General features: G+C 41.4%; 1 protein-coding gene across 2 annotated transcripts in view; it reads right to left on the minus strand.

Moving 5' to 3' along the window:
• cyth1a (cytohesin 1a) overlaps window positions 1–22,806 on the minus strand; it is a 121,963-nt gene that overhangs the window by 98,282 nt on the left and 875 nt on the right. The window lies entirely within an intron of this gene.

The raw sequence follows: 22,806 nt of genomic DNA on the forward strand, positions 1-22,806 counted from the left end.
GTCCCCAAATGGCTCTGTAACAACATTAAATAGCCCACTGATATTTACCCACTTGATGCGCTTGCCCACCGTGCATCGTTTTCTCGGACGCACCGTGTAGCGGTAAAAAAACGTGCGAGGGCCCGCCATTGCTGCTTGTTTTTATTATTTTTTTTTTTTTTTTTTTTTTTTTAACACTTTTGGACTTTTTGGGAGCCTTAACATACTCGAAAACTCTTGAAAATTGGCACAGACGTCAGAGTCGCTCGTCATCGCAGAAATCCAAAGGCTGGAACACGGGCGTGGCACGGGGGCTCTATAGCGCCCCCTGTTATGCAAAAAAAAACATTGATGCACAGATCGGGCAAAAATGTGCGCACATGTACGAGAGTTGGTACGCATATAGATCTCATCGACCCGAACAACTTTCGCCCTCTAACATTTAAGCTCCGCCCAACAGGAAGTCGGCTATTTTGGACTGTTTAAAAAATGCATGCATTGAACTTTTAAATACTCCTCCTAGGGGATTCGTGCGAATGACACCAAATGTGGTGATCATGATGTCGAGACATTGTACTTGCTAAATTGCGAAGGGATTTTTGATATCTCGAATGGTTCTGCCATGGCGAGGTGACGAATTTATGGCGAATTCAGAGAAACAGGAAGTGTCTAATATCTAAGGCAAAAATTATCTTATTGTGATGCCATGCGGGGTGTTTGTTCGTCTGAAGATTCCGATCGCATCGATGTGCCTATTGTGACTCCCGGGTATAGCGCCACCACCAGGCGCCAGGAAGTGCGTCAGTCACAAAGCTGGATTTTTTTTGAAAGTTCCATGCTATGTTCTTTTAAATACTCCTTCTAGAAAAATCATGCAATTGACACCAAAAGTGGTCAACATGAAGCCGAGAGATTGTAGATGATAAATTGCGAAGGGATTTTTGATATCTCAAACGCTGTTCCGATGGCAACGCGTCAAACTTTACTTTCATTTTAAAGGCATATTTAAGCCTTTTAGTTGACGCCGATGTTCTTTTAAATACTCCTTCTAGAATATTCATGCGATTGACTCCAGAAGTGGTCAACATGATGCCGAGACATTGTAGATGATAAATTGCGAAGGGATTTTTGATATCTCGAAAGCTGTTCCCATGGCAACGCCCCAAACTTTACATTTATTTCAGGCATATTTAGGGCTCTTGGCCTGCTTAGATTAACCTAAAAGTCGGCACACACATCAGAGTTGTCGGCTGTTAAGTGTGCACAAACAGGTCACACATAGGCGTGTCTCTTAAGTGGCTCACTAGCGCCCCCGTTTGTCTAAAATGTGGGGTTTCTTTTACCTACAGTCCCCAAATGGCTCAGTAACAACATTAAATAGCCCACTGATATTTACCCACTTTATGCCCTTGCCCACCGTGCATCGTTTTCTCGGACGCACCGTGTAGCGGTAAAAAAACGTGCGAGGGCCCGCCATTGCTGCTTGCAGCTATATTTATTTTTATTATTTTTTTTTTTTTTTTTTTTTTTTTTTTTTAACACTTTTGGACTTTTTGGGAGCCTTAACATACTCGAAAACTCTTGAAAATTGGCACAGACGTCAGAGTCGCTCGTCATCGCAGAAATCCAAAGGCTGGAACACGGGCGTGGCACGGGGGCTCTATAGCGCCCCCTGTAATGCAAAAAAAAACATTGATGCACAGATCGGGCAAAAATGTGCGCACATGTACGAGAGTTGGTACGCATATAGATCTCATCGACCCGAACAACTTTCGCCCTCTAACATTTAAGCTCCGCCCAACAGGAAGTCGGCTATTTTGGATTGTTTAAAAAATGCATGCGTTGAACTTTTAAATACTCCTCCTAGTGGATTCATGGGAGTGACACCAAACGTGGTGATCATGATGCCGAGACATTGTACTTGCTAAATTGCGAAGGGATTTTTGATATCTCGAATGGTTCTGCCATGGCGAGGTGACGAATTTATGGCGAATTCAGAGAAACAGGAAGTGTCTAATATCTAAGGCAAAAATTATCTTATTGTGATGCCATGCGGGGTGTTTGTTCGTCTGAAGATTCCGATCGCATCGATGTGCCTATTGTGACTCCCGGGTATAGCGCCACCACCAGGCGCCAGGAAGTGTGTCAGTCACAAAGCTGGATTTTTTTTGACAGTTCCATGCTATGTTGTTTTAAATACTCCTTCTAGGATATTCATGCGATTGACACCAAAAGTGGTCAACATGATGCTGAGACATTGTAGATGATAAATTGCGAAGGGATTTTTGATATCTCGAACGCTGTTGCCATGGCAACGCTTCAAACTTTACTTTCATTTTAAAGGCTTATTTAATCCTGACATTTGCATGCGATGTTTTTTTAAATACTCCTTCTAGGGAAATAATGTGATTCACACCAGAAGTGGTCAACATGATGCCGAGAGATTGTAGATGATAAATTGCGAAGGGATTTTTGACATCTCAAACGCTGTTCCCATGGCAACGCGTCAAATTTTACTTTCATTTTAAAGGCATATTTCAGCCTTTCAGTTGACGCCAATGTTCCTTTAAATACTCCTTCTAGAATAATCATGCAATTGACACCAAAAGTGGTCACCATGATGCCGAGACATTGTAGATGATAAATTGCAAAGGGATTTTTGATATCTCAAACGCTGTTCCCAGTGCAACGCCGCAAACTTTACTTTTATTTCAGGCATATTTAAGGCTCTTGACGTGCTTAGATTAACCTTAAAGTTGGCACACACATCAGAGTTGTCGGCTGTTAAGTGTGCACAAAAAGGACAGACATAGGCGTGTCTCTTAAGTGGCTCACTAGTTCCCCCGTTAGTCAAAAATGTGGGGTTTCTTTTACCTACAGTTCCCAAATGGGTCAGTAACAACATTAAATAGCCCACTGATATTTACCCACTTGATGCCCTTGCCCACCGTGCATAGTTTTCTCGGACGCACCGTGTAGCGGTAAAAAAAACGTGCGAGGGCCCGCCATTGCTGCTTGCAGCTATATTTAGGGCCCGAGCACCGAGGAGCAGGCCAGAATGGCCTGCACCGAATGGTGCGAAGCCCTATTGTTTTTGCTCGGATTATTATTATTATTTTTTTTTTTTTTTTTTTTTTTTTTAACAGTTTTGGGCACTTTGGGTGCCTTAACATACTCGAAAACTCTTGAAATTTGGCACAGACGTCAGAGTCGTCTGTCATTGCAAACGGGCACAGGCTGGAACACGGGCGTGGCAAAGGGGCTCTGTAGCGCCCCCTGTAATGCAAAAAAAAACATTGGTGCACAGATCGGACAAACATGTACCCACATGTACGGGAGTTGGTACGCATATAGATCTCATCGACCCGAACAACTTTCACCCTCTAACATTTAAGCTCCGCCCAACAGGAAGTCGGCTATTTTGGATTGTTTAAAAAATGCATGCGGTGAACTTTTAAATACTCCTCCTAGGGGATTCATGCGAATGACACCAAATGTGGTGATCATGATGTCGAGACATTGTACTTGCTAAATTGCGAAGGGATTTTTGATATCTCGAACGGTTCTGCCATGGCGAGGCGACAAAATTTTGGCGAAATCAGAGAAACAGGAAGTGTTTAATATCTAAGGTAAAAAATGTCTTTTTGTGATGCCATGCGGGGTGTTTGTTCGTCTGAAGATTCCGATCGCATCGATGTGCCTATTGTGACTCCCGGGTATAGCGCCACCACCAGGCGCCAGGAAGTGTGTCAGTCATGAACTTTTAAATACTTCTCCTAGGGAATTCATACGATTGACACCAAACGTGGTGAACATGATGCTGAGACATTGGACTTGCTAAATTGCGAAGGGATTTTTGATATCTCAAACGGTGTTGCCATGACGAGGCGACAAATTTATGGCGAATTCAATGAAACAGGAAGTGTCTAATAACTAAAGCAAAAAATGTCTTATTGGAATGAAACGCAGTGTATATGTTCGGCCAAGGATTCCGATCGCATCGATGTGCCTATTTTGAGTCTCGGGTATAGCGCCACCAACATGCACCAGGAAGTGTGGCAGTCACAAAAGGTGGATTTCTTGACAGTTGCATGTGGTGAACTTTTAAATACTCCTCCTAGGATTTTCATGCGATTGACACCAAAAGTGGTCAACATGATGCTGAGACATTGTAGATGATAAATTGCGAAGGGATTTTTGATATCTCGAACGCTGTTCCCATGGCAACACGTCAAACTTTACTTTCATTTTCAGGCATATTTAAGCTCTTGGCGTGCACTTTGGGTGCCTTAACATGCTCGAAAACAACGGAAATTTGGCACAGATATCAAAGTCACGTGCCACTAGGCTCATGCAAAGGCTGGAATATGGGCGTGGCAAGGGAGCTCTGTAGCGCCCCCTGTAATGCAAAAAAATAACATTGATGCACAGATTGGGCAAAAATGTACGCACATGTACGGGAGTTGGTACGCATATAGATCTCATCGACCCGAACAACTTTAGCACTCTAAGTTTTAAGCTCCGCCCAACAGGAAGTCGGCTATTTTGGATTGTTTAAAAAATGAATGCGTTGAACTTTTAAATACTCCTCCTAGTGGATTCATGGGATTGACATCAAACGTGGTGAACATGATGTCGAGACATTGGACTTGCTAAATTGCGAAGGGATTTTTGATATCTTGAACGGTTCTGCCATGGCGAGTCGACAAAGTTGTGGCGAAATCAGAGAAACAGGAAGTGTCTAATATCTAATGCAAAAAAATTCTTATTGTGATGCCAAGCAGAGTGTTTGTTCGCCTGAAGATTCCGATCGCAACGATGTGCCTATTGTGAGTCTCGGGTATAGCGCCACCACCAGGCGCCAGGAAGCCTGTCAGTCACCAAGGTGGATTTTTTTGACAGTTCCATCCGATGTTCTTTTAAATACTCCTTCTAGGATATTCATGCGATTGACACCAAAAGTGGTCAACATGATGCCGAGACATTGTAGATGATAAATTGCGAAGGGATTTTTGATATCTCGAACGCTGTTGCCATGGCAACGCGTCAAACTTTACTTTCATTTTGAAGGCATATTTAAGCCTTTCAGTTGACGCCGATGTTCTTTTAAATACTCCTTCTAGGATATTTATGCGATTGACACCAGAAGTGGTCAACATGATGCCGAGACATAGTAGATAATAAATTGCGAAGGGATTTTTGATATCTCAAATGCTGTTCCCATGGCAACGCCCCAAACTTTACTTTTATTTCAGGCATATTTAGGGCTCTTGGCGTGCTTATATTAACCTAAAAGTCGGCACACACATCAGAGTTGTCGGCTGTTAAGTGTGCACAAACAGGTCAGACATAGGCGTGTCTCTTAAGTGGCTCACTAGTGCCCCCGTTTGTCTAAAATGTGGGGTTTCTTTTACCTACAGTCCCCAAATGGCTCAGTAACAACATTAAATAGCCCACTGATATTTACCCACTTGATGCCCTTGCCCACCGTGCATCGTTTTCTCGGACGCACCGTGTAGCGGTAAAAAAACGTGCGAGGGCCCGCCATTGCTGCTTGCAGCTATATTTATTAGGGCCCGAGCACCGAGGAGCAGGCCAGAATGGCCTGCACCGAATGGTGCGAAGCCCTATTGTTTTTGCTCGGATTATTATTATTTTTTTTTTTTTTTTTTTTTTTTAACACTTTTGGCCATTTTGGGTGCCTAAACATACTCGAAAACTCTTGCAATTTGGCACACACGTCAAAGTCGTCCGTCATTGCGACCGGGCAAAGGCTGGAACACGGGCGTGGCACGGGGGCTCTGTAGCGCCCCCTGTAATGCAAAAACAAACATTGTTGCGCAGTTCGGGCAAACATGTACGCACATGTACGAGAGTTGGTACGCATATAGATCTCATCAACCCGAACAACTTTCGCCCTCTAACATTTAAGCTCCGCCCAACAGGAAGTCGGCTATTTTGGATTGTTTAAAAAATGCATGCGTTGAACTTTTAAATACTCCTCCTAGAGGATGCATGCGATTGACACCAAACGTGGGGAACATGATGTCGAGACATTGGACTTGCTAAATTGCGAAGGGATTTTTGATATCTCGAACGGTGTTGCCATGGCGAGGCGACAAATTTATGGCGACATCAGAGAAACAGGAAGTGTCTAATATCAAAGGCAAAAAATGTCTTATTGTGATGACACGCGGTGTGTTTGTTCGTCTGAAGATTCCGATCGCATCGATGTGCCTATTGTGACTCCCGGGTATAGCGCCACCACCAGGCGCCAGGAAGTGTGTCAGTCACAAAGGTGGATTTTTTTTGACAGTTCCATGCGATGTTCTTTTAAATACTCCTCCTACAATGTTTATGCGATTGACACCAAAAGTGGTCAACATGATGCCAAGACATTGTAGATGATAAATTGCGAAGGGATTTTTGATATCTCGAACGCTGTTCCCATGGCAACCTGTCAAACTTTACTTACATTTTTAAGGAATATTTAAACCTTACAGCTGCATGCGGTAAACTTTTAAATACTCCTCCTGAGGAAATAATGTGATTGACTCCAGAAGTGGTCAACATAATGCTGAGACATTGTAGATGATAAATTGCGATGGGATTTTTGATATCTCGAACGCTGTTCCCATGGCAACGCGTCAGATTTTACTTTCATTTTAAAGGCATATTTAAGCCTTTCAGTTGACGCCAATGTTCTTTTAAATACTCCTTCTAGAATATTCATGCGATTAACGCCAGAAGTGGTCAAAATGATGCCGAGACATTGTAGATGATAAATTGCGAAGGGATTTTTGATATCTCAAACGCTGTTCCCATGGCAACGTGTCAAACTTTACTTTCATTTTAAAGGCATATTTAAGCCTTACAGTTGCATGCAGTGAACTTTTATATACTCCTTCTAGAATAATCATGCAATTGACACCAAAAGTGTTCAACATGAAGCCGAGATATTGTAGATGATAAATTGCGAAGGGATTTTTGATATCTCAAACGCTGTTCCCATGGCAACGCGTCAAAGTTTACTTTAATTTTAAAGGCATATTTAAGCCTTTCAGTTGACGCCGATGTTCCTTTAAATACTCCTTCTAGGATATTCATGCGATTAACACCAGAAGTGGTCAACATGATGCCGAGACATTGTAGATGATAAATTGCGAAGGGATTTTTGATATCTCGAACGCTGTTCCCATGGCAACGCCGCAAACTACTTTTATTTCAGGCATATTTAAGGCTCTTGGCGTGATTAGATTAACCTTAAAGTTGGCACACACATCAGAGTTGTCAGCTGTTAAGTGTGCACAAAAAGGTCAGATATAGGCGTGTCTCTTAAGTGGCTCACTAGCGCCCCTGTTTGTCTAAAATGTGGGGTTTTTGTTTTACCTACAGTCCCCAAATGACTCAGTAAAAACATTAAAAATAGCCCACTTATGTTTACCCACTTGATGCCCTTGCCCACCGGGCATCATTTTCTCGGACGCATCGTGTAGCGGTAAAAAAACGTGCGAGGGCCCGCCATTGCTGCTTGCAGCTATATTTAGGGCTCGAGCACCGAGGAGCAGGCCAGAATGGCCTGCACCGAATGGTGCGAAGCCCTATTGGTTTTGTTAGAATTTATTATTTTTTTTTTTTTTTTTTTTTTTTTTTTATTTTTATTTTTTTTAACACTTTTGGACTTTTTGGGGGCCTTAACATACTCGAAAACTCTTGAAAATTGGCACAGACGTCAGAGTCGTCCGTCATCGCAGAAATCCAAAGGCTGGAACACGGGCGTGGCACAGGGGCTCTGTAGCGCCCCCTGTAATGCAAAAAAAAACATTGATGCACAGATCGGGCAAAAATGTACGCACATGTACGAGACTTGGTACGCTTATAGATCTCATCGACCCGAACAACTTTCGCCCTCTAACATTTAAGCTCCGCCCAACAGGAAGTCGGCTATTTTGGACTGTTTAAAAAATGCATGCGTTGAACTTTTAAATACTCCTCCTAGGGGATTCGTGCGAATGACACCAAATGTGGTGATCATGATGTCGAGACATTGTACTTGCTAAATTGCGAAGGGATTTTTGATATCTCGAACGGTTCTGCCATGGCGAGGCGACAAAGTTGTGGCGAAATCAGAGAAACAGGAAGTGTTTAATATCTAAGGTAAAAAATGTCTTATTGTGATATCATGCGGGGTGTTTGTTCGTCTGAAGATTCCGATCGCATCGATGTGCCTATTGTGACTCCCGGGTATAGCGCCACCACCAGGCGCCAGGAAGTGTGTCAGTCATGAACTTTTAAATACTTCTCCTAGGGAATTCATACGATTGACACCAAACGTGGTGAACATGATGCTGAGACATTGGACTTGCTAAATTGCGAAGGGATTTTTGATATCTCAAACGGTGTTGCCATGACGAGGCGACAAATTAATGGCGAATTCAATGAAACAGGAAGTGTCTAATATCTAAAGCAAAAAATGTCTTATTGGAATGAAACGCAGTGTGTATGTTCGGCCAAGGATTCCGATCGCATCGATGTGCCTATTTTGAGTCTCGGGTATAGCGCCACCAACAGGCACCAGGAAGTGTGGCAGTCACAAAAGGTGGATTTCTTGACAGTTGCATATGGTGAACTTTTAAATACTCCTCCTAGGATTTTCATGCGATTGACACCAAAAGCGGTCAACACGATGCTGAGACATTGTAGATGATAAATTGCGAAGGGATTTTTGATATCTCTAACGCTGTTCCCATGGCAACACGTCAAACTTTACTTTCATTTTCAGGCATATTTAAGCTCTTGGCGTGCACTTTGGGTGCCTTAACATGCTCGAAAACAACGGAAATTTGGCACAGATGTCAAAGTCACGTGCCACTAGGCTCATGCAAAGGCTGGAATATGGGCGTGGCAAGGGAGCTCTGTAGCGCCCCCTGTAATGCAAAAAAATAACATTGATGCACAGATCGGGCAAAAATGTACGCACATGTACGGGAGTTGGAACGCATATAGATCTCATCGACCCAAACAACTTTCGCACTCCAAGATTTAAGCTCCGCCCAACAGGAAGTCGGCTATTTTGGATTGTTTAAAAAATGAATGCGTTGAACTTTTAAATACTCCTCCTAGTGGATTCATGGGATTGACACCAAACGTGGTGAACATGATGTCGAGACATTGGACTTGCTAAATTGCGAAGGGATTTTTGATATCTCGAACGGTTCTGCCATAGCGAGGCGAAAAATTTATGGCGAAATCAGAGAAACAGAAAGTGTCTAATATCTAAGGCAAAAAATGTCTTATTGCGATGCCAAGCGGGGTGTTTGTTCGCCTGAAGATTCCGATCGCATCGATGTGCCTATTGTGAGTCTCGGGTATAGCGCCACCACGAGGCGCCAGGAAGTTTGTCAGTCACAAAGGTGGATTTTTTTGACAGTTCCATCCGATGTTCTTTTAAATACTCCTTCTAGGATATTCATGCGGTTGACACCAAAAGTGGTCAACAGGATGCTGAGACATTGTAGATGATAAATTGCGAAGGGATTTTTGATATCTCGAACGCTGTTCCCATGGCAATGCGTCAAACTTTTTACTTTCATTTTAAAGGCTTATTTTAGCCTGACAGTTGCATGCAATTTTCTTTTAAATACTCCTTCTAGGGAAATTATGTGATTCACACCAGAAGTGGTCCACATGATGCTGAGACATTGTAGACGCTAAATTGCGAAGGAATTTTGGACATCTCAAACGCTGTTCCCATGGCAACGCGTCAAACTTTACTTTTATTTTAAAGGCATATTTAAGCCTTTCAGTTGACGCCGATGTTCTTTTAAATACTCCTTCTAGGATATTCATGCGATTGACTCCAGAAGTGGTCAACATGATGCCAAAACATTGTAGATGAAAAATTGCGAAGGGATTTTTGATATCTCAAACGCTGTTCCCATGGCAACGCCCCAAACCTTACTTTTATTTAAGGCATATTTAGGGCTCTTGGCGTGCTTAGATTAACCTAAAAGTTGGCACACACATCAGAGTTGTCGGCTTTTAAGTGTGTACTAAAAGGTCAGATATAGGCGTGTCTCTTAAGTCGCTCACTAGCGCTCCTGTTTTTCTAAAATGTGGGGTTTCTTTTACCTACAGTCCCCAAATGGGTCAATATCAACATTAAATAGCCCACTGATATTTACCCACTTGATGCCCTTGCCCACCGTGCATCGTTTTCTCGGACGCACCGTGTAGCGGTTAAAAAACGTGCGAGGGCCCGCCATTGCTGCTTGCAGCTATATTTTTTATTATTATTATTTATTTTTTTTATTTTTTTTTAACACTTTTGGACTTTTTGGGAGCCTTAACATACTCGAAAACTCTTGAAAATTGGCACAGACGTCAGAGTCGCTCGTCATCGCAGAAATCCAAAGGCTGGAACACGGGCGTGGCACGGGGGCTCTATAGCGCCCCCTGTAATGCCAAAAAAAACATTGATGCACAGATCGGGCAAAAATGTGCGCACATGTACTAGAGTTGGTACGCATATAGATCTCATCGACCCGAACAACTTTCGCCCTCTAACATTTAAGCTCCGCCCAACAGGAAGTCGGCTATTTTGGATTGTTTAAAAAATGCATGCGTTGAACTTTTAAATACTCCTCCTAGTGGATTCATGGGATTGACACCAAACGTGGTGATCATGATGCCGAGACATTGTACTTGCTAAATTGCGAAGGGATTTTTGATATCTCGAATGGTTCTGCCATGGCGAGGTGACGAATTTATGGCGAATTCAGAGAAAGAGGAAGTGTCTAATATCTAAGGCAAAAATTATCTTATTGTGATGCCATGCGGGGTGTTTGTTCGTCTGAAGATTCCGATCGCATCGATGTGCCTATTGTGACTCCCGGGTATAGCTCCACCACCAGGCGCCAGGAAGTGCGTCAGTCACAAAGCTGGATTTTTTTTTGACAGTTCCATGCTATGTTCTTTTAAATACTCCTTCTAGAAAAATCATGCAATTGACACCAAAAGTGGTCAACATGAAGCCGAGAGATTGTAGATGATAAATTGCGAAGGGATTTTTGATATCTCAAACGCTGTTTCCATGGCAACGCGTCAAACTTTACTTTCATTTTAAAGGCATATTTAAGCCTTTCAGTTGACGCTGATGTTCCTTTAAATACTCCTTCTAGGATATTCATGCGATTAACACCAAAAGTGGTCAACATGATGGCAAGACATTGTAGATGATAAATTGCGAAGGGATTTTTGATATCTCAAACGCTGTTCCCATGGCAACGCTTCAAACTTTACTTTCATTTTAAAGGCATTTTTAAGCCTTTCAGTTGACGCCGATAATCCTTTAAATACTCCTTCTAGGATATTCATGCGATTGACACCAGAAGTGGTCAACATGATGGCGAGACATTGTAGATGATAAATTGCGAAGGGATTTTTGATATCTCGAACGCTGTTCCCATGGCAACGTGTCAAACTTTACTTTCATTTTAAAGGCATATTTAAGCCTTACAGCTGCATGCTGTAAACTTTTAAATTCTCCTCCTGAGGAAATAATGTGATTGACTCCAGAAGTGGTCAACATAATGCTGAGACATTGTAGATGATAAATTGCGAAGAGATTTTTGATATCTCAAACGCTGTTCCCATGGCAACACGTCAAACTTTACTTTCATTTTTAAGGCATATTTAAACCTTACAGCTGCATGCGGTAAACTTTTAAATACTCCTCCTGAGGAAATAATGTGATTGACTCCAGAAGTGGTCAACATAATGCTGAGACATTGTAGATGATAAATTGCAAAGAGATTTTTGATATCTCAAACGCTGTTCCCATGGCATCGCGTCTCACTTTACTTTCATTTTAAAGGCATATTTAAGCGTTTCAGTTGACGCCGATGTTCTTTTAAATACTCCTTCTAGACTATTCATGCGATTGACACCAAAAGTGGTCAACATAATGCCGAGACATAGTAGATGATAAATTGCAAAGGGATTTTTGATATCTTGAACGCTGTTCCCATGGCAACGTGTCAAACTTTACTTTAATTTTAAAGGCATATTTAAGCCTTTCAGTTGACGCTGATGTTCTTTTAAATACTCCTTCTAGGATATTCATGCGATTGACTCCAGAAGTGGTCAGCATGATGCTGAGGCATAGTAGATGATAAATTGCGAAGGAATTTTTGACATCTCGAACTCTGTTCCCATGGCAACGCGTCAAACTTTACTTTAATTTTAGGCATGTTTAAGGCTCTTGGCGTGCTTAGTTGAACTTTAAATGTGGCACACACATTAGAGTTGTTGGCTGTTAAGTGGTCACAAGCAGGTCAGACATAGGCGTGTCTCTTAAGTGGCTCACTAGTGCCCCCGTTTGTCTAAAATGTGGAGTTTCTTTTACCTACAGTCCCCAAATTGCTCAGTAACAACATTAAATAGCCCACTGATATTTACCCACTTGAGGCCCTTGCCCACCGTGCATCGTTTTCTCCTACGCACCGTGTAGCGGTAAAAAAACGTGCGAGGGCCCGCCATTGCTGCTTGCAGCTATATTTATTATTATTATTATTTTTTTTTTTTTTTGCACTTTGGGTGCCTTAACATACTCGAAAACTCTTGAAATTTGGCACAGACGTCAGAGTCGTCTGTCATTGCGAACGGGCAAAGGCTGGAACACGGGCGTGGCAAAGGGGCTCTGTAGCGCCCCCTGTAATGCAAAAAAAAACATTGGTGCACAGATCGGACAAACATGTACCCACATGTACGGGAGTTGGTACGCATATAGATCTCATCGACCCGAACAACTTTCACCCTCTAACATTTAAGCTCCGCCCAACAGGAAGTCGGCTATTTTGGATTGTTTAAAAAATGCATGCGGTGAACTTTTAAATACTCCTCCTAGGGGATTCATGCGAATGACACCAAACGTGGTGATCATGATGTCGAGACATTGTACTTGCTAAATTGCGAAGGGATTTTTGACATCTCGAACGGTTCTGCCATGGCGAGGCGACAAAGTTTTGGCGAAATCAGAGAAACAGGAAGTGTTTAATATCTAAGGTAAAAAATGTCTTATTGTGATGCCATGCGGGGTGTTTGTTCGTCTGAAGATTCCGATCGCATCGATGTGCCTATTGTGACTCCCGGGTATAGCGCCACCACCAGGCGCCAGGAAGTGTGTCAGTCATGAACTTTTAAATACTTCTCCTAGGGAATTCATACGATTGACACCAAACGTGGTGAACATGATGCTGAGACATTGGACTTGCTAAATTGCGATGGGATTTTTGATATCTCAAACGGTGTTGCCATGATGAGGCGACAAATTTATGGCGAAATCAATGAAACATGAAGTGTCTAATATCTAAAGCAAAAAATGTCTTATTGGGATGAAACGCAGTGTGTATGTTCGGCCAAGGATTCCGATCGCATCGATGTGCCTATTTTGAGTCTCGGGTATAGCGCCACCAACAGGCACCAGGAAGTGTGGCAGTCACAAAAGGTGGATTTCTTGACCGTTGCATATGGTGAACTTTGAAATACTCCTCCTAGGATTTTCATGCGATTGACACCAAAAGCGGTCAACACGATGCTGAGACATTGTAGATGATAAATTGCGAAGGGATTTTTGATATCTCAAACGCTGTTCCCATGGCAACACGTCAAACTTTACTTTCATTTTCAGGCATATTTAAGCTCTTGGCGTGCACTTTGGGTGCCTTAACATGCTCGAAAACAACGGACATTTGGCACAGATGTCAAAGTCACGTGCCACTAGGCTCATGCAAAGGCTGGAATATGGGCGTGGCAAGGGAGCTCTGTAGCGCCCCCTGTAATGCAAAAACAAACATTGGGGCACAGATCGAGCAAACATGTACGCACATGTACGAGAGTTGGTACGCATATAGATCTCATCGACCCAAACAACTTTAGCACTCAAACATTTTAGCTCCGCCCAACAGGAAGTCGGCTATTTTGTATTGTTTCAAAAATGCATGTGGTGAACTTTTAAATACTCCTCCTAGAGGATTCATGGGATTGACACCAAACGTGGTGAACGTGATGTCGAGACATTGTACTTGCTAAATTGCGAAGGGATTTTTGATATCTTGAACGGTGCTGCCGTGGCGAGTCGACAAAGTTGTGGCGAATTCAGAGAAACAGGAAGTGTCTAATATCTAAGGCAAAAAAATTCTTATTGTGATGCCATGCGGGGTGTTTGTTCGCCTGAAGATTCCGATCGCAACGATGTGCCTATTGTGTGTCTCGGGTATAGCGCCACCACCAGGCGCCAGGAAGTCTGTCAGTCACAAAGGTGGATTTTTATTTACAGTTCCATGCAATGTTCTTTTAAATACTCCTCCTAGAATGTTTATGCGATTGACATTAAAAGTGGTCAACATGATGGCGAGACATTGTAGATGATAAATTGCGAAGGGATTTTTGATATCTCAAACGCTGTTCCATGGCAACGCGTCAAACTTTACTTTAATTTTAAAGGCATATTTAAGCCTTTCTGTTGCATGCAGGAAACTTTTAAATACTCCTTCTAGGATTTTCATGAGATTGACACCAGAAGTGGTCAACATGATGCCAAGACATTGTAGATGATAAATTGAGAAGGGATTTTTGATATCTCGAACGCTGTTCCCATGGCAACGCATCAAACTTTACTTTCATTTTAAAGGCATATTTAAGCCTTTCAGTTGACGCCAATGTTCTTTTAAATACTCCTTCTAGAATATTCATGAGATTGACACCAGAAGTGGTCAACATGATGCCGAGACATTGTAGATGATAAATTGCGAAGGGATTTTTGATATCTCAAACGCTGTTCCCATGGCAACGCGTCAAACTTTACTTTCATTTTAAAGGCTTATTTAAGCCTTTAAGTTGATGCCGATGTTCTTTTAAATACTCCTTCTAGAATATTCATGAGATTGACACCAGAAGTGGTCAACATGATGTCGAGACATTGTAGATGATAAATTGCGAAGGAATTTTTGATATCTCGAACGCTGTTCCCATGACAACGCGTCAAATTTACTTTCATTTTAAAGGTTTAATTAAGCCTGACAGTTGCATGCGATGTTCTTTTAAATACTCCTTCTAGGGATATAATGTGATTGACTCCAGAAGTGGTCAACATAATGCTGAGACATTGTAGATGATAAATTGCGAAGGGATTTTTGATATCTCGAACGCTGTTCCCATGGCAACGCGCCAAACTTTACTTTCATTTTAAAGGCTTATTTAAGCCTTTCAGTTGACGCCGATGTTCTTTTAAATACTCCTTCTAGAATATTAATGAGATTGACACCAAAAGCGGTCAACATGATGCCGAGACATAGTAGATGATAAATTGCGAAGGGATTTTTGATATCTCGAACGCTGTTCCCATGGCAACGCCCCAAACTTTACATTTATTTCAGGCATATTTAGGACTCTTGGCGTGCTTAGATTAACCTAAAAGTCGGCACAAACATCAGAGTTGTCGGCTGTTCCGAGTGGACAAATAGGTCAGACATAGGCGTGTCTCTTTAGTGGCTCACTAGCGCCCCCGTTTGTCTAAAATGTGGGGTTTCTTTTAGCTACAGTCCCCAAATGGCTCAGTAACAACATTAAATAGCCCACTGATATTTACCCACTTGATGCCCTTGCCCACCGTGCATCGTTTTCTCGGACGCACCGTGTAGCGGTAAAAAAACGTGCGAGGGCTCGCCATTGCTGCTTGCAGCTATATATTTTTTTTTTTTTAATTATTTTTTTTTTACGTTACGGGGCAATTTGGGGGCCTTAACATACTCAAAAACTCTTGAAAATTGGCAGAGATGTCAGAGTCGTCGGCCATTAGGACCCGGCAAAGGCTGGAACTCGGGCGTGGCAAGGGAGCTCTGTAGCGCCCCCTGTAATGCAAAAACAAACATTGGGGCACGGATCGAGCAAACATGTACGCACATGTACGAGAGTTGGTACGCATATAGATCTCATCGACCCAAACAACTTTCACACTCAAACATTTTAGCTCCGCCCAACAGGAAGTCGGCTATTTTGTATTGTTTCAAAAATGCATGTGGTGAACTTTTAAATACTCCTCCTAGAGCAGTGGTTCTTAACGTTATTCCTGGAGGCCCACTGCCCTGCACATTTTGTATGTCTCCCTTATTTAACACACCTGATTCAAATCATCAGCTCATTAGAAGGGATCTTCATGAACTGAACTGAGTCTGTCAGATAAAAGAGACACACAAAATGTGCAGGGCAGTGGGCCTCCAGGAATAACGTTAAGAACCACTGTCCTAGAGGATTCATGGGATTGACACCAAACGTGGTGAACGTGATGTCGAGACATTGTACTTGCTAAATTGCGAAGGGATTTTTGATATCTCGAACGGTGCTGCTGTGGTGAGTCGACAAAGTTGTGGCGAATTCAGAGAAACAGGAAGTGTCTAATATCTAAGGCAAAAAAATTCTTATTGTGATGCCAAGCGGGGTGTTTGTTCGCCTGAAGATTCCGATCGCAACAATGTGCCTATTGTGAGTCTCGGGTATAGCGCCACCACCAGGCGCCAGGAAGTCTGTCAGTCACAAAGGTGGATTTTTTTGACAGTTCCATCCGATGTTCTTTTAAATACTCCTTCTAGGATATTCATGCGATTGACACCAGAAGTGGTCAACATGATGCTGAGACATTGCAGATGATTAATTGCGAAGGGATTTTTGATATCTCGAATGCTGTTGCCATGGCAACGCGTCAAATTTTACTTTCATTTTAAAGGCTTATTTAATCCTGACAGTTGCATGCAATGTTCTTTTAAATACTCCTTCTAGGGAAATAATGTGATTCACACCAGAAGTGGTCAACATGATGCTGAGACATTGTAGACGCTAAATTGCGAAGGAATTTTGGACATCTCAAACGCTGTTCCCATGGCAACGCGTCAAACTTTACTTTTATTTTAAAGGCATATTTAAGCCTTTCAGTTGACGCCGATGTTCTTTTAAATACTCCTTCTAGGATATTCATGCGATTGACTCCAGAAGTGGTCAACATGATGCCAAAACATTGTAGATGAAAAATTGCGAAGGGATTTTTGATATCTCAAACGCTGTTCCCATGGCAACGCCCCAAACCTTACTTTTATTTCAGGCATATTTAGGGCTCTTGGCGTGCTTAGATTAACCTAAAAGTTGGCACACACATCAGAGATGTCGGCTTTTAAGTGTGCACTAAAAGGTCAGATATAGGCGTGTCTCTTAAGTCGCTCACTAGCGCTCCCGTTTTTCTAAAATGTGGGGTTTCTTTTACCTTACAGTCCCCAAATGGCTACATATCAACATTAAATAGCCCACTGATATTTACCCACTTGATGCCCTTGCCCACCGTGCATCGTTTTCTCGGACGCACCGTGTAGCGGTAAAAAAACGTGCGAGGGCCCGCCATTGCTGCTTGCAGCTATATTATCTATTGATTTTCTGTGTTTTCTCCTACATCATCTCATGTAAAGCTGCTTTGAAACAATTTACAATTGTGAAAAGCGCTATATAAATAAAATTGAATTAAAAAAAAAATTTAAATTAGTCGTTTAGAATAATTGTTAGAAAATTAGTCGTTAGTTGCAGCATTAACTGGCGGGCCAGAAAAAGATGATTGGAGGGCCGCATTTGGCGCGCATTTAAAGTAGTTTATTTATATAAAAGCAAAATAACAACTAGGGATGCACCGAAATGAAAATTCTTGGCCGAAACCGAAAACGAGGAAACCAAGGCTGAAAAACCGAAACCGAAACACCGAAATAAATTATTATGCCAATTATTAGTACAAATGCATTTATGGCTATCACTGTGTACTACCTTTACTAGGGGTGTGTGACAGATCACAGAACTCACGGTTCAGATCACATTACAGTTTTTGAGGCACGGATCGGATTATTTTTCAGATCAGCAAAAAGGGGGTGGGGAAAATCTAATAACAAATAAAGAAATTACAAACATTTATAAAAAAAGAACAAAGCTGCACATTAATAAGGGCTAACATTACTATTAGGTACAGAAATCGAATTAAATGAGTCATAACACTGTCTTGTATAAATTAAATATATTATTATTTTTAGAGCTATTTGTCTCTTTGTTAGACTTAAGTAATTGAGGTGTCTCTTTAAATAAGCAGAGACTGGTTTATGACTGTAATCTATACATACACTTAAGACATAAACAAATGTTTTTATTAGAAAAAGAATACTTTGGAGATAATTTTGTTTATATGTGCCCTGTCAATAACAGAAAGATTTTACGTTCACTTGTTTGCGTCTCACTAGTGTGTGCACTATTAAGGGCACTGTTAAACGCGCGCGCACACAGAGAACGAAGGCGAATCCCAAACAGCGCAGCATAAAAACGTTACGTTGTTTTTCATTGCTTTATTCTGCACATGTATGTTAATGGACTATACAGTATGAGACACATTTGCGCGACTCTCTCTAAAGTTTACACATCAAGACTTCTGATCTTTGAAGGGCGTACTCACTGTGATGATCACGTCTGGACCGGACACAACTGCATGTGCCTCTGTACGTACTTTAGCGCCTTTTTGCGGTTAAATACATCCACGCCGCATACATGTTGCTTCAGACAAGCACGTGCAGGGCGCGGTTTCTGTTTGCGTCATCACAACATTTCGGCCGTATTGTTTCGGTGATAAAAAATTTTCGGTGGCCGAATATTCGGTGCATCCCTAATAACAACATGTTGATTACCTAGGAAACCAAAACATGTGTTATTGTTGACAAGGTATTTCTTCAAGAGTTCAGTTTAGCAACTAGTCAGACCATTAAATAAACAGAAACCAGAAGTAAAGTTCGGACCAGACGCATAATCGCGTCACCGCACGTGCGTCCGATGAAACAGTCTATAAATAAAATTGCAATAAAAAAACAGCTCACTTTTCCCTATTTCTGCACTAGGGCTGTTCCGAATACCATTTTTTAAGCTTCGAAGCTCTAGTAGATATTAAATCGAATATTCGAAGCTTCGGAAGGAGGGGCTGAACATATTTTTCTCTTTAATAAAGCCAGGAATCTCTGTGTGTGTATGCGTCTGTGTCTGTCTGTCTACACTTTTATTATGTGGCAGATGTGTTGCTGCGGACCCAAGGGAGTGTAATGGCTTTTTTCGTACAATATGGACACGTGACACGTTTAGAATTAATTAACTTTTATGCGGCAGATGTGTTGCTGCGGACCCAAGGGAGTGTAATGGCTTTTTTCGTGCAATATGGACACGTGACACGTTTAGAATTAATTAACTTTTAAAAAAATACTACAGAACAGCGCAAGCCGGAAGCGGCGTGCCTGTCACGCGTCCTGCGAGAACAGCATTAGTGAAACAAAACACAAGAGCAATACTTGTAATAAGGTAGCCTAACATTTTTTAACAAACAAACATTCCCGTATCAGAAATTAGCAGCACAGTAATTACTGACAACGTAAAGGGTAGGCTATTTAAATAAAACGAAAATAAATTAACAGAGTTCAACAAACTGTAATAAAACGGTAGCATACTTTCAAAATCAAGTTTATTTACTAACACTTACATCACCCAATATGTTTTTTCATCAGTAGAACAATAAAGAAGATATTTTGCAGAAACCCCAGTGCTCCTTCATGCAAGTCAACCGATCCGCACACTTTAAGAGCTAAAGCATATATATCCAATACAAAAGTAATCTTCCATAACTCCGTGTGACATATAGGGCTGCACGATTAATCGAAAAAGAATCACGATCTCGATTCATACATATAGGCGATCTTCATTTTAAATGACGGCGATTCACTTGCATTTACAGTATTTCCCTGTATTCAGTTTCTGCGTTCAAGTGTTCACGTATTTACATTACAACAACCCAAGAACATCAGTCAAACTTGCTAACACACACTCATACAGGGTAAAACCAAACCCTATTCATTCACCAATCAGACCCGATCGTTTCTCTCCTCTCTCTCATCTCATTTGCGGCGTTCCGCTGTCACTCGCGTGACGTATAACAAGGCGGCAGACCTAAACACAGTCGTTTACTTAGTGGATGTGGAGCGGCAATTTTCACAAAAAAGAGAGGATAAACGAGTGTCACTGTGGAAAATCCTGGTGGCGACGGAGAAAGTGAAGATGCAACAACATTGGTTTCGAAAAAAGGAAAGGAAATTATTTACCTCAGGCTCCGGACGTTTCTAAATCGGAAGGCTGCAACCTCAGGAGGTCGCATGCAGGCTGTATACGTCATCAAGCCTGGTTCATTTGAGTTAACGGAGCATTACATTCGCAAGTCATTAACATACTTCAACAATTTATTATTAACTAAAAATATAGTCATCTTTATAACGTTAATTGTTAATATTCTGAAATTAGACAGTCTTTATGATGCGCAGTTTAGAAATGCGACCTCCAGAGAGGCTGCAGCCTTCACATTGAGAAACGGCCTCTTTGCGTTCCCCATTAGAAAGGGTTTTTCGCACGAGGGGAACATTGTAACATGTCTGCGTTTCTCTCTGATGCCTCAAAATGTTGATCTTTTAGTCTTTTAAAGGTTTAACGTTGATGTTTTTAAAGTTTTAAGGTTGGCCAGTTTGATAGTACAAAAAGCACAGGTGCAATTTAACAGCTAACAAATTTTAAATTATTCTAAGTTTTAAGGGGTCTAAAATAAGAAAAAGAGACTTTTAAGAAACGTTATTATAACTGAAAGTCCTGTAGCACATTTTTTAGTTAAGTGCATAATAAATGTTTTTGTTAAAATAAAGAGAATCGGGTGAGAGAATCGGGATCTCAATTCCCATGGAAAAAATCGGGATTCACATTTTAGCTTGAATCGTGCAGCCCTAGTGACATATTGACGTCTTGTGAAGCAAATCAATCAGTTTTTGCAAGAAACTGCACGTTATTTACAACACTATTAGCGTGAATGACAAAGCAGGAAGCGGGCTTTACGTTCGAGGCAATCTCTTCCACTGGTGGCTGTTGGCTATGGATGTTGGTCTCTCTGCGCCACCTATAGAGCGGGAGCGTGAAGCGCACTTCCTGCTTGGCAAAAGCTCTGCATTAACGCTGTAAAAAATATTTATATATATATTCGAATCTTAAAACTGAAAATCGAATGTCAACCCACGGAACGGATATTCGAATATTCAAATATTCTGGTCCAGCCCTATTCTGCACTAGCCTGGTCCAACCAGACTCTCGTACATTCATTTCATTTGTACAGAGAGTCTGGCCACGCTCAATCGTTACTTCCGTTAAGGAGGGTCCATTGTTGAAGTTTAAAACTATTGGATCTGCCCAGAGTCACTCAGGATCTGCCAAAGCCAATCGCTAACGTGTGGTCGTGACGTATATTATGCACCGAAACCGTCCGTAAACAACAAGTCAGAATAATCAGTCAAACAAAACTTAGCAAATCTGGTTCTTGCTCCGGCATTAACTTCTGTATATTCGCAGTTTTGCAACAACGGACCGAATAGCTTTTCTCACGTCTTTCTCCGCTGTCATTACTGAACTACAACTCAAACTGACGCACGACCTCAACGTCATCGTTCTTAGCCACCCCCATCTGTTCGCTGATTGGTCCTGCAGATTTTTGCAGGAGAAAACGAAACTCTATAGAGCAATCCCAGACGTACTGCTGAAGCGAAATGAAAAGTAAGCGGAAGCACGTAGGAGGGCGGAGCCAGGCTAATTCTGCACAGAGCTTTTATAACAAAAATAAGCAAAATCATATTAATAATGTCATGTGGCTTTGCCGGGTTGTGCTGTCAATAAAATGCTATTGGTTATTGGGCTACTCGATATGTCCTGCCCTGACTTTCTGTTTCAGATGAAATTATGTCACCACATCAAATAATGTTGCGTGTTTCAAGGCACTTCATTGGACCTTTCAATGCATACAGGAATCATGTTAATTAAAGCTGCTGTTAAAGTGGTCTTCTTATGCACCAATACAAACAATCAAACAGATCCACCTTTACACGCACAACTTGAACAGGATGTTTCACAGATATATATTTTGTAATCCTCTTACATATGTCACAAGCAAAGTTAAAAACAAGGTTCACATACACCCAATATCTGTGTATTACAGAGAATAGCTTTGATAAAGCAGGAATTATTAGGGCATAATGGTGATCACTACATAATAAAAGACACTGATAGTTATCTCATTATACAGCTGGTGAAGATGAATCTTTATCAACAGAACTACAAACGGTGAACAGAGTCTTATGAAAGTGAAATAAATAAGTCTGCAGCTAAATATTATATATTATAAAATTGGTTTAGAATCAGTGTGAAATAAACAGCGTCACTACAACATGTCAACAACACATTACTAAAGCAGCTCGCCCCCTTTTTCTGTGTATGCCTTGGGCAGGAATTATTTAAATGATTGTCACTGTGAGATCATAAAAAACTGAATATATTATAAAGTCCAAATTAGCTGATTGCTATTAAAAAGTGTTTTCTGTTTAAGAGAAGATCTCACAAGATATCACAAGACTTTGATCTTTGTGACTTTGCAGATAATATAGATAATACAGTTCATTTCAATAATTCATTATATACTATATATTAATTGAAGCAATAAAGCTTAATATTAGTAAAAGTCTGTGTTTTTTGCTTTTGAAAAAACACAAAGCGCGAGACAAGATGAGGCCTGTTCAATCCTGCCTGGAAATACAGACGCTAAAAACACAAGAGGGAGAAAGAGTCTAGTAAAGATAGAAGTTCAGATCATGTCAGAACAGATAGATGGTGAGGAAAAGAAAAAGGGTTTTC

Source organism: Paramisgurnus dabryanus, chromosome 3 (assembly GCF_030506205.2).
Source record: "Paramisgurnus dabryanus chromosome 3, PD_genome_1.1, whole genome shotgun sequence".
Lineage (NCBI taxonomy): Eukaryota > Metazoa > Chordata > Actinopteri > Cypriniformes > Cobitidae > Paramisgurnus > Paramisgurnus dabryanus.